The sequence below is a fragment of the Papio anubis genome, chromosome 11, assembly GCF_008728515.1.
Source record: "Papio anubis isolate 15944 chromosome 11, Panubis1.0, whole genome shotgun sequence".
NCBI lineage: Eukaryota > Metazoa > Chordata > Mammalia > Primates > Cercopithecidae > Papio > Papio anubis.
This window is the reverse complement of record NC_044986.1, coordinates 96,536,685-96,548,729: the sequence shown is the minus strand read 5'-3', so window position 1 is coordinate 96,548,729 and position 12,045 is coordinate 96,536,685.

Sequence of the window (12,045 nt, the reverse complement as noted above, 5' to 3'; positions counted from 1 at the left end):
CATACAGTGAATGTATCCACATCAGTGAAGGCTATTTGGATACTCTCAAATACAGTTCATCCAGGAAAAGCCAGGGAGGTGCTTAATTTTTTCTTCCTAACTGCTCATTTTCAGAGTAGGGATTCGGGCCCTAGTTAATTGCAGTAGTGTCCAGAGAGGTTTCTTGTTTATTTGCTTTTTTGCTTTTTTTTTTTTTTTTTTTTTGGTGGGGGATAAAGACTATCTCTCAAATGATGATGATGATGATTGATGTGCTTAGGCTTTGTGTCTCCACCCAAATCTCATCTTGAGTTATAATCCTTGAATTATAATTGTAATCTCCAAGTGTCAAGGGAGAGACCAGGTGGAGATAATTGGACTATAGGTGATGATAGTGATATGCTCTTCTCGCGATAGTGAGTGAGTTATCACGAGATCTGATTGTTTTATAAGGGACTTTCCCCCTCTTTTCTCAGCACTTCTCCTTCCTGCCACCTTGTGAAGAAGGCGCCTTACTTCCCCTTTGCCTTGCACCATGATTGTAAGTTTCCTGAGGCCTCCCCAGCCATGCTAAACTGTGAGTCAATTAAACCTCTTTCCTTTGTGAATTACCCAGTCTCGGGTATTTCCTGATAGCAATGTGAGAACAGACTAATACAATGATAAACTCACGGTTTTTCTGTCCTCAGTGTGTTTCAGTCAATTGCATTCACAATCCTTTTCATGCTTACAGTGTTCCATCTTTGACCCATGGGGGTCCTTTCATGTTGGTGTCTGTGTCAGTTTCACATGACCCATCAGTCTCTGATGGCTTCCTTGCTTCATGGCCCAACAAGATGTCTCAGCTCCTGTTGTGTTTTTTTTTTTTCCCTGGACTTGAAAGCAGCCATTCCTTCCAAGAGCCCTGATTCCTTCTACTAGGCCTGTTGATTATATTTTAAAATACAAAGTACGTATCTCTTTATGTGCATCAGCCTGGACCTGAAAGGTGACACCTATGTCTACACTCCCACTCCAAAGCCTCCTACATGGTGGCTGGCTCCACTTCATCCCAAAGGTCTGGAATGGATGAGGTTCTGCGGTCCCCTTATAAAGCCTCTTGCATTCCAAATGTGTAAATTATTTTATTCTTAGTATTTCCCTAACACAGCTGTGAGTCTGAGAACAGACAGATGCAGTGAAATGTAAACCAAGGCATGAGCTAGTCAAAGAGAGATGCGGGAGTGCAAGCTCACATGGCATGGAGGCCAAGGAGCAGTGAGACTCATGGGCAAGGATCAAAATGTGGGTGTCAGCCCTGAAAGACTACCTCCCTTTCTCTGGGAATGTCACCCTCTTAGAGGAGAACACAGCTTCCAGAAGGATTCTCAGCAGAGAGAGAGGAGGGGAACCCCTGGCTAAGGTCAGCTGAGAACACCCACACCATCAATGTGGGGACAGACATCACAGCCAAGTCCCCTCATGTCTGTGACTTCAATCTCCTGCCCTTTGGAAAGAGACAGATGAACTGGTTCAATGAATGAACCAGGAAATGTTCACACCAAGTTCCCCTTAACGTGAGCAAGGAGTAATCCATACAAACTATGAATGTCAATAAATCAATTGCCAATGGAGTTTTTGAATCAATGAGTACTAGGAATCCAGGGAAGCAGAGCCCTTCTGAGATGCGACATGGACTTTCTAGATGGGTAAGGGAAGGTGCAGTTTTGATTTCACCATTAAGACCCTCACTCAGCACAGCTGGTTGATTACCTTTCATGCAACATTCATCTCTTCTTCTCCTCATCTTCCCATTGGGATGGAAAGAATCCTCCACTATGCAGCTGGGTACTAGTGTAGACTGAGGATTGAGCATCTAGCTAAATTTAAGCTCTGGGCTGTCGTCCATGTGCTGAGCAATCCTGTTCAATTAGCAGATCTTTCCTTTGTAAACCATGTGGTTGACTGCACAGTTTGAGTCCCTGCCAACAAAATAATTTTTATATGGGCTGCCACTGCTCAGTGTTCTGCAAGTCATTCCTCTTGCTTAAGACCATACAAGGTTAGAGTTTTGTCTACTTCTTTTCAAGGTTCAGCTAACTTATGGCTGCAGGATTTCACAGACAATTCAAGGGAACCCAGCATTCTGATGTTCCCAGGAGAAGAAATGTGGGGAAATAAAACCCCTGGCTGACATGCAGAAGAGATGAACAGTGAGAATCTCTGTGAGTTTACCCAGGTGGGCTTTACAACATACTTTGCTCTGAAATCCTGTGCTCAGGCCAAGCCCCGATATTTTAAACAGACAGAAAGTTGGCTGGGAGCCTCCCTGAATGACTGTGCTGCTGATGTCATTTTACACCTGCCACAACCATCTATCTTCTGAGGGTGCAAAAACAAGTCTGAGATGGCTTTGAAGATAAGCACATTCAGGGCGTGCTGACTTGCAAGCAGTGTGTGTGTGTGTGTCTGTGTGTGTGTGTGTGTGTGTGTGTGTGTGTGTGATCATAATGCCACAGAGGTGGGGAGGCATGTGTGGAAACCCAAGGAGAAAACGGCACCTAGAAAAGTTGCCTGGGTTGGGGTAGGATGAATTTCGAGCATCACTCAAGCAATTTTGTTTCTGCAACCTGTATCTGTCTCTTTTCTCCTTCCCTTCTGGGTCCCCCTTCATCAAAATAAATATCCAAATATGAGCCCTGGCAGGGTGGAATAGGTTATTACTGGTCAAATATCAGAGCTGAAGTCTGTGCAGAGACAGCAGAGATACCAGGTGGCACAGACCTTACTTTGGGGGTCTCTTTTTTATTTTGTTTTGTTTTTTGAGACAGTTTTTCTCTTGTTGCCCAGGCTGGAGTGAAATGGTGCAATCTCAGCTCACTGCAACCTCTGCCCCCTGGGTTCAAGTGATTCTCCTGTCTCAGGCTCCTGAGTAGCTGAGATTACAGGCACATGCCACCATGCCCGGCTAATTTTTTTTTTTTTTTTTTTTTTTTTAGTGGAGACGGGGTTTCATCATATTGGTCAGGCTGGTCAGGAACTCCTGACCTCAGGTGATCCACCCGCCTTGGCCTCCCCAAGTGCTGGGATTACAGGGGTGAGCCACCACGCCAGGCCTTGGGCATCTCTTTAGGGAGGGGCCCCATCCTCTCCTCAGTCCAGTCAGGAATATAATACTTTTGAAGATTACTGGGAAAGGGTTTTTGTCTTGAAAGCAGAAGATGCACATTCAGCCAGCAAAAAGGTTCCACTCCTGAACTGATATGAAAATATTGAGAAAAACAGCTGTCAGGAGACTTCACGGTTAGACTTTCTGCCCTACCTTTGTCCTCCCGCAAGAGGCAAGTTCTAGCTGTGGCAGCCTTCACAATCGTCTTGCATCGCAAATGCCCAAATTGCCATTGACATCTATTATCCAAGCTCCTGGTAGGTCTCAGGGGCCCAGGGAAACATGAAAGGAAGCAGAGACTGAGGCTTGCTTCCAACACCCCTAGAGCGTCAGGTGGGATGAGATCATGAGGCCCAGCAGCAACTCCGCCCTTCACAGCTTGCTTTCTGCTGACTTCATTGAGCTTGCTAGCAGCCCTCACCTGGACTAGAGGCAGCATTAAGAATTAGTGGTCATAGGACCACGTGCAGTGACTCACGCCTGTAATCCCAGCACTTTGGGAGGCCGAGGTGGGCGGATTACCTGAGGTCAGGAATTTGAGACCAGCCTGGCCAACATGGTAAAACCCCGTCTCTGCTAAAAATACAAAAATTAGCCAAGCGTCTTGGCACGTGCATGTAATCTCAGCTACTTGGGAGGCTGAGGCACAAGAATTGCTTGAACTCAGGAGGTGGAGGTGCAGTGAGCCAAGATCATGCCACTGCACTCCAGCCTGGGTGACAGAGTGAGGCTCCCTCTCAAAAATCAATCAATCAATCAATAAATAAAAGAATTAGTGATATAGGTGCATCCAACCACATGCCTTCCAGGCCTGCAAGACTGTACCCCACAGCAGTAGAGCTGAGAGCCCCTAGCTCTGTAAACATGGGTGGCAGGGCCTTGGCAGAAGGGTATCAGATGTGTGCTCAGTGGATCTCATCCTCTGGTGCCAAGATGCAAGCTCATTGCCTCTGCTTGTATTTTCTGTCTTCTGGTCCTGCTCCATCATAGGCTGCTTCTCCTTGCAACCTGCTCCATGTCTTCATTTTCCTGTCTCCATCCCTTCCTCTTCTCTTTCCTCCTTTCCTCTGTGTACCTGGGATCATTCCAGCTGACACAATCTCTGCCTCCCAGGCCACTGACTCAATCAACTCACCTAGCGCCAGGCCCTGTTCCCAACACTGGAGGATGGGATGGGAACAGGGCAAAGAGATCCTGGACTTCCACTGATGTGGTGAGATGTTGGAACAGACTGCTCATAAGGAGGCAAAGAGGTAGATACAGTAATTTCAGGGGATGGGTAGTGCAGTAAAGAAGATAAAATGGAGAAATGACACAGAAAGTGATGGTGGAGAGGGAATCACTGTTTTAGCCAGTTTGGTCAATAAGGTTTTTTTTTTTGAGACAGAGTCTCACTCTGTTGCCCAGACTGGAGCGTGGAGTGCAGTGACGCGATCTCAGCTCACTGCAACATCCACCTCCTGGATTCAAGCAATTCCCCTGCCTCGGCCTCCCAAGTACCTAGGATTACAGGCGCCTGCCACCATGCCCAGCTAATTTTGTATTTTTAGTAGAGATGGCGTTTCACCATGTTGGCCAGGCTGGTCTCAAACTCCTGACCTTAGCAATCCACCCGCCTCAGCCTCCTAAAGCACTGGGATTACAGGCGTGAGCCATCGTGCCCGGCCAAGGCATGTCTTTTTTGATTTCAGATTTGAATATTGAAAAGAAGGTGACTGTATGAAGACATGCGAGAAGGCGTGGCAAGTGCAAAGGTCCGGAGACAGCAGGCAGCTTGGCGTGGCTGAGACAGGAGGCTGGTGTGGCTGGAGCTCAGTTGGCCTAGGGTACAGTGGTAGAAGATTCAGTTAGAAAAGTTATAATTTGTAGGAAAGGGTTTGGGTTTGGTTTGGTTTACATGGAAGACATTGTGGGGTTTCAAGCAGATGAATGGTGAGCTATTATTTGCATCTGAGAAAGCATCTGAGACAGACATGGTGGCTCACGCCTCTCATCCCAGCACTTTGGGAGGCGAAGGTGAGAGGACTGCTTGAGGCTAGCAGTTCGAGACCCGACCAGCCTGTGCAACCAAGAGACCCTGTCTCTACAAAACATATTTAAAAATTAGCAGGGCATGGTGGCAAGCACCTGTAGTTCCAGTTATTAGAGAGGCTGAGATGGGAAGACTGTTTTAGCCCAGAAGATTGAGGCTGTAGTGAGCTATGATTATACCACTGCACTCCAGCCTGGGTGACACAGCAGACCCCTGTTTCAAAAAGGAAAAAAAAAGCCCAGGTGTGGTGGCTCACACTTGTAATCCCAGCACTTTGGGAGGCTGAGGCGGGTAGATCACCTGAGATCAGGAGTTTGAGTCCAGCCTGGCCAACATGGTGAAAAATTAACTGGGTATGGCAGCACGTGCCTGTAAACTCAGCTACTTGGTAGACTGAGGCAGGAGAATCACTTGAACTCAAGAAGTGGAGGTTGCAGTGAGCCAAGATCATGTCACTGCATTCCAGCCTGGGCAACAGAGCAAGACTCCATCTCAAAAAAAAAAAAAAAAAAAAAAAAAAAAGAGGCAAGCATCTGTCTGTGTAGTGGAAGAAGAATTGCAGAGAGGGTGGAGTGGTGGCCGGGAAATCAGCTGGGAGACTTTGCAGGGGAGAGGTGAGGGTGGCTTAAACCATTAGTGTAGCAGAAGATGGGGGGAGAAGAGGTCAGACCCCCTCTACCTTTGAGAATCACATTGGATGTAATGAAGATAAAGAAGCTAAATTTCCTTCCCATCCCTTCTTCCACCTCTCCCCCCACCCTTCCGTTCCCTTCTGCCTTCTCCTCTTCCCCTATGTCCCCCTCCCCCTCTGCTTTCTCTCCTCTTTCTTCTCCTTTTCTCTTTTTCTTCCTCCTCACAATGGAATGGTGCCATATTCTGACAGTAGCAGACATAGGGTAGGGAAAAAAGAAAATCAAAAGATGTATTTTGGCCAGGACTACAGCAAGCCTCTACGGCGATTCTTCTCTGAAAATTAGAGAAGGCATTCCCTATGTCAAAAGGTACCTTTTCCACAGTGTGCATAAAGCCCCACACCAGCGCTCATGGCTTTGTGAACCTAACATGGGCTGGATCTCAGCCTCTCTTCCTTCCATGGATGGCTGCCTTTAGGCAGTACACAGGTTGGACAACAAGACATGGTGCCCCTGGTCTGGGCTATATTAAGTCTAAGATGCCTACTCGGCATCCACATGAAGATGTTAATTAGATAGCTGAGTATATAGGTCTGGATCTCAGGAAGAAATGGGGCTAGAGGTATACATTTAGGAATCCTAACAGCATGCGGTGTTTAACGTCAGGGGACTGGATGAGGTGCTTTTTTTTTTTTTTTTTTTTTTTTGAGACAGAGTCTTGCTCTGTCGTCCAGGCTGGAATGCAGTGGCACAATCATGGCTCATTGTAGCCTCGGCCTCCTGGGTTCAGGCAATTCTCCTGCCTCAACCTCCTGAGTAACTGGGACTACAGGCCCACGCCACCGAGCCAGGCTAATTTTTGTGTTTTTAGTAGAGACAGGGTTTCACCATGTTGGCCAGGCTGGTCTCGATCTCCTGACCTCATGATCCTCCCGCCTTGGCCTCCCAAAGTGCTGGAATTACAGCGTGCGCCACCGCGCCTGGCCAAGGTGCTCTTTACGTGAGTGTGGATAAGGAAGCATGGGGGGATGACAATGAAGCTTGGGACACTTGGGCACTATTTAGCAAGCAGGAGGAGGCAGAAAATGCTACAGAGACCCAGAAAGAGCTGTTGGTGAAATAGGAGGATAACCTGGAAATTAACAGCCTAGAAATCAGTGGAGAAAATGTGTTAAGCAATAGAGATGGGCTCCGTGGGATGTTGGTGAGAGTTGGAGTAAGATGAGGATGCGCAGAGCTTTTGGCAAGACAGAGATGCTGGGGCGCAGGGTGCTGGAAACGGAGGGGGTGGTTGAGCAGAGTGGGCTGGGGAGAGAGAAGGAAAACAGAGGCAGCCATTTTCAGATGCTGGGATCAAAAGGGTAAGAGAGAAAAGGAGGACGTGGATCTGGGTTAGCTATCCCTGGTTGGGACAGGCAATGTTTAAAAAGATACAGCTTCTTATATGCGGAAATGATCCAGTAGTGAGGGAGAAATCGATGGCTCAGGAGGGGGAGCAGATCCCAGGTGCCGAGTTTCCGGGAAGGAGAGGAGAGAGGATCACCGGCCAGGAGGCTGGCGAACGGTGGGAAGGGCGTGGCTCTCCACCACTTGCCTCTTGTAGAGCCAGGTTATAAGTTGAGAGGGGGAAGCGTGAGGTGGGAAAAGAGAAGAGAAAGGATGACGTAGCGATCTATAGAGTGGGAAGTGAAATGTGGGATTGTGGGGGCTGGTGCGGGCTCCCTGCAGATCTGCAGCCACTGCAGGCTGGCGTCTGTCCCCAGCTACCTGCGGCTGCAGACACAGAGCTGGTGCAACTGGAAAGGAGGCCGAGAAGGCAAGGGACTGCATGGAATATGCAGGGAAATAATTAGAGCAAAGGGCACAGACTCTTAAAAACAAAAACAAACAAAACAAAACGAAAAAGGGAAAAGTCTGAAGTAAACATATCAGAGTATAATTACAATTTTTGGGCAAACAAAACCTTTCTTAACTAAGTCACAGTGGGAGGAAGTATTAAGAGAACTATTCAACTAAACTAAATATATTTTTGTATATGCACACACACCAAATATTCTGTAATGTGTATGTATATGCACACACATGCCAAAGATACTGTAAGGGAAATTGCAAGCGAACACTTATTTCATAAATTACTTTTTAAAGCACTTACTAAGTTCAAGCCCTGCAGTAAGAAATTTATAAGCATTATTTTGATTTAATCCTCTGTATAGTACTTTACTATAGGTACAAGACTTGAACTTTAAAGTTCATATTTTAAACTAAGTTATAATGCTTCTTCCAACTTGGAAAGAATATTTACAACATATAAGGCAATTTAAAAAGACTGAATATGCAGGGATAATTAAAAGCTCCTATAAATCAGTAAGAAAGAAGAACCTAACAGAAAAATAAGCAAGAAGCTACAACCAGGGAAGGCGCTAAAGAAGGAAATACAAATGGCTAAAACTATGATTCTCAGCATCACTAAGTAGTAAGAAATGCAAAATTACAAAAATAATAAAATTCTATTTGATTAACAAAGATTAAAAATGTACTGAGAGTTGCTGCTGTCATACATTTTCTCAGTGTTTAAACTGGTACACCTTCTTTTTTTTTTCTTTTTCTTTTGACAGAGTCTTACTCTGTTGCCCAGGCTGGAGTGCAGTGGCACAATCAGATCTTTGCTCACTGCAACCTCTGCCTCCCGGGTTCAAGCGATTCTCCTGCCTCAGCCTCCTGAGTAGCTGGGACTACAGGTGCACACCACCACACCTGGCTAAAATTGCTACAACTTTTGTAATGAGCAATTTGGCAATATTTGAGGTCATCTCCTTTTACCCAATAATTCCTCCTTAAAATGTATTTAATGGAAATGAAACATGCAAAGATATACGTTCCAAGGTTTTGTTATCACATTCTTTATTATAGAAAAAAAAAAAAGGAAACTGTCCAAATGTCCACCAATAAGGCACTGGTGACAAACTATATAAACTACAAAATGAAACTCAATGCAAAATGTTAAAAATATTGAGACTGCTGTGTGTCTGAATGTGTTCCCAAAATTCATATATTGAAACGTAATGGCCAGTGTGATAGTATTAAGAGGTGGAGGCTTTAGGAGGTGGTTATACCATGAGGGTTCTGTCCTCCGGATGGGATTGGTCACTTATAAATGGCTGGAGAGAACCAGATAGGCCCCTTTGCCTTTCTGTCCCTTCCACCAGGTGAGAACACACAGCATTCAAGGTGCCATCTTGGAAGTGGAGAGCAGCCTTCGCCAGACACCAAACCTATTGGACGTTGATCTTGGACTTCCCAGCCTCCAGAACTGTGATACATTTGTATTATTTACAAATTACCCAGTTCAGGCATTTTGTTACAGAAGCACGAATGGACTGTGTAAGAAGCAAAAGAATTGACTTTGAAAAAGTCTACAGTATCTTGTTTAGAGAATAAAGTAGGTTCACTCAGTATGTAGAATATTTAGCATCTATAATACACACACACATACACATATGTATATAAAAATTATAGAATAATATACACAAAATTTACTGTTCTTTGGTATATGGAATTTTGGGGGACTTATACTTTTATTTTCTATGTGCCCACTATTTTGCATTGAATATATTTTTATAGTCACAAAATAAATAAAAATGTAAAATAAAATTTCATGTAATTAAAATTAAGAGACCTACTGCCTCAGTCTCCCAAGTAGCTAGGACTACATGCATATACCACCATGCTTAGCTAATTTTTTCTTTCTTGTAGAGATGGAGTCTTACTCCATTGCCCAGGCTGGTCTCAAACTGCTGGCCTCAAAAGATCCTCCCACCTTGGCTTCCCAAAGCCCTGGGATTACCGATGTGAGCTGTTGTGCCTGCCCCATAGGTATTCTTTATCCTGCAGAGTTCCCAGCATAACATCAAGTAAGGAGTAAGTATCAAATAGCACTTAACTGACTGAGAAGTTGCTTCAATGATGCTTGCTAGCACACCTGCTTTTGACTGCTGCATTTGTTGGACTAACAACACTTGTTCTGTGCCCACTTTACCTATTAATTAGGAGAGCTTAAGACACCTGAGTGCTCAAGGTAAATTAGTGGAAGGGTTCACAGCAGAACTCTGGGCATCTTGAGGTCTTTATTTGGGTCATCTATTTCCTTGGTGCTTAGTACAGAAGTTATGTTGCACATAGTCAATAAATATTGGATGAATGCATGAATGAAATAATGAGTATATCCATACATCTTTCAAAACATTTGTGTTTGCGAAAATGTTCGACGTTCAAAACCATCATATGTTAGACCCTTCTATCCAAGTGTGGTCTGAGGACCAGCAGCAGTGGTTTCATGCAAGAGCTCCTTAGAAAGGCAGGATCTTGTTATGACTATACCCATGTCACCCTCAGCCCCAGCTGCTGAATCAGATCAGTACTTGTCTCTGATCCCCAGGAATTCTTATGCATGGCAAAGTGTGAGAAGCACTGCTTTGGAGGGAAGTACTTGGCTGCCACTTTTTTTTTTTTTTTTTCCCAAAATGGAGTCTCACTTTGTTGCCCAGGCTGGAGTGCGGTTGCATGATCTCGGCTTGCTGCAACCTCCACCTCCCGGGTTCACGCGATTGTCTTGTCTCAGCCTCCCAAGTAGCTGCGATTACAAACACGTGCCACCATACCTGGCTAATTTTTGTATTTTTAGTAGAGACAGGGTTTCACCATGTTGGCCAGGCTGGTCTCAAACTCCTGACCTCAAATGATCTGCCTGCCTCAGCCTCCCAAAGGGCTGGGATTACAAGAGTGAGCCACCGTGCCTGGCCTTGCTATATATACATTTTTTAACTTATGGGTTTAATGCTTTTTTCTGCCTCTTTAGTATCTAATTACAGGGTTTCAAGGTTTTGCTTGAGAATGGACCAGAAGAGGACGTTCTGAGCAACAGCAAACTTTTGCCAGCAAGGATAGATTTTTTGGAGGGTTTTTGCTGTCTTTTTTTTTTTTTTTTAAATCAAGGATAAAATATCTGAGTTTTCATGTTGTGACTGATCCTCTGCTTCTCCTTTTGCTTTGCCTGGTTTCGGCCTCTACTGGGATGGTCAGGATTAATGCAAGAAGGCCCCCTCTTTAGGCTGTTAACCCTTCATACCCTGCACCTGTAGCAAGGCTGGGTGGCCCTGAGAAGTCACCTGGTTGGGGGTGTTTTCCATTTGGGAGTAGCTTAGAGCCCAGTTTGGCTTCCAAGGACAAAGAAGGCTGCCGTCTCACCCTCCTCTCTGCTGGCCACACTCCTAGAGCCCCATGAAATCAGCCACTGCCTGCCAGCTCTTCACAGACGGGCTGGGGCGGTCTCTGCAGGGGTGTCCAGGATCATGATTGAGGGGCCCTGGCAGGCAGGAGTGGAAAACGAGGCCTCGATTCCAAGCCCGAGTCATGCTTTTAAGCTCCTTGCTGCTTTCCAATGGAATGCGAATGCATGCTGTCCTGGGCCAGGGTTCTGAGTTGGGCCAACCCTCTCGGGCAGGGCCCAGGGCAGTGTCTCCTTGGGGTGGTGCCCCCAATGCCCACAGGGAGGCAGGGCCACAGTGAGTCATAGGGGCACGACAGCTCTGTCACTTGAAAGGCTCAGGGAGCAGCTCTGCTCTCCTTGTCTCTCCACCCCCTACTTCTGCAGTCCTCATCCCATCTAGTCTGAAGCAGGGCCGAACTGGGCTCCAGTGTGTCTGTCTTGAGCTGCAGAAACTTGACTCTGTGACTGGGACAGACAGTGCTGTCAAGATAAAACTTCCAAGGATACAGCCTCTCCAGCACCTTAAATTTATCCAACAGACTTCTGCCAGTCTGTCTGATATAACAGAGGTAGGTATTGTAGGACAGCGGAAAATGCCTTTCTCTACCCTTCTAGGTTCCCTGGCTGGGCTATGAGCTCAATTGACATAAGGCGGATGAACAGGCAAAAACCATAGTTAATTATGCACGGGAGTCCCACAAATTAGGAGCCTCCAAAAGGGGTCAGATGATTGAAGCTTTTATTTAGCATCCTGAGCGACTGAAAGGAATAGGGACTTGGGGCTTCTTAAGGGTGGTGGTAACACAACCTTCATTCTCCTTTCCTGAGTTCTTCTTCCCTGGTTGGTAAGATTCCCAGAGGGGATTCATGACCTTCGAGTTCCTTTTGGAGGATCTGTCTCTTGGCAGCTAAGGGGATCTCAGGGAAACGTCTGCCGGCATCTGCTGTTCCCCAAGAGCCTTCAGTTCAAAGTACTCAGCATACCAAA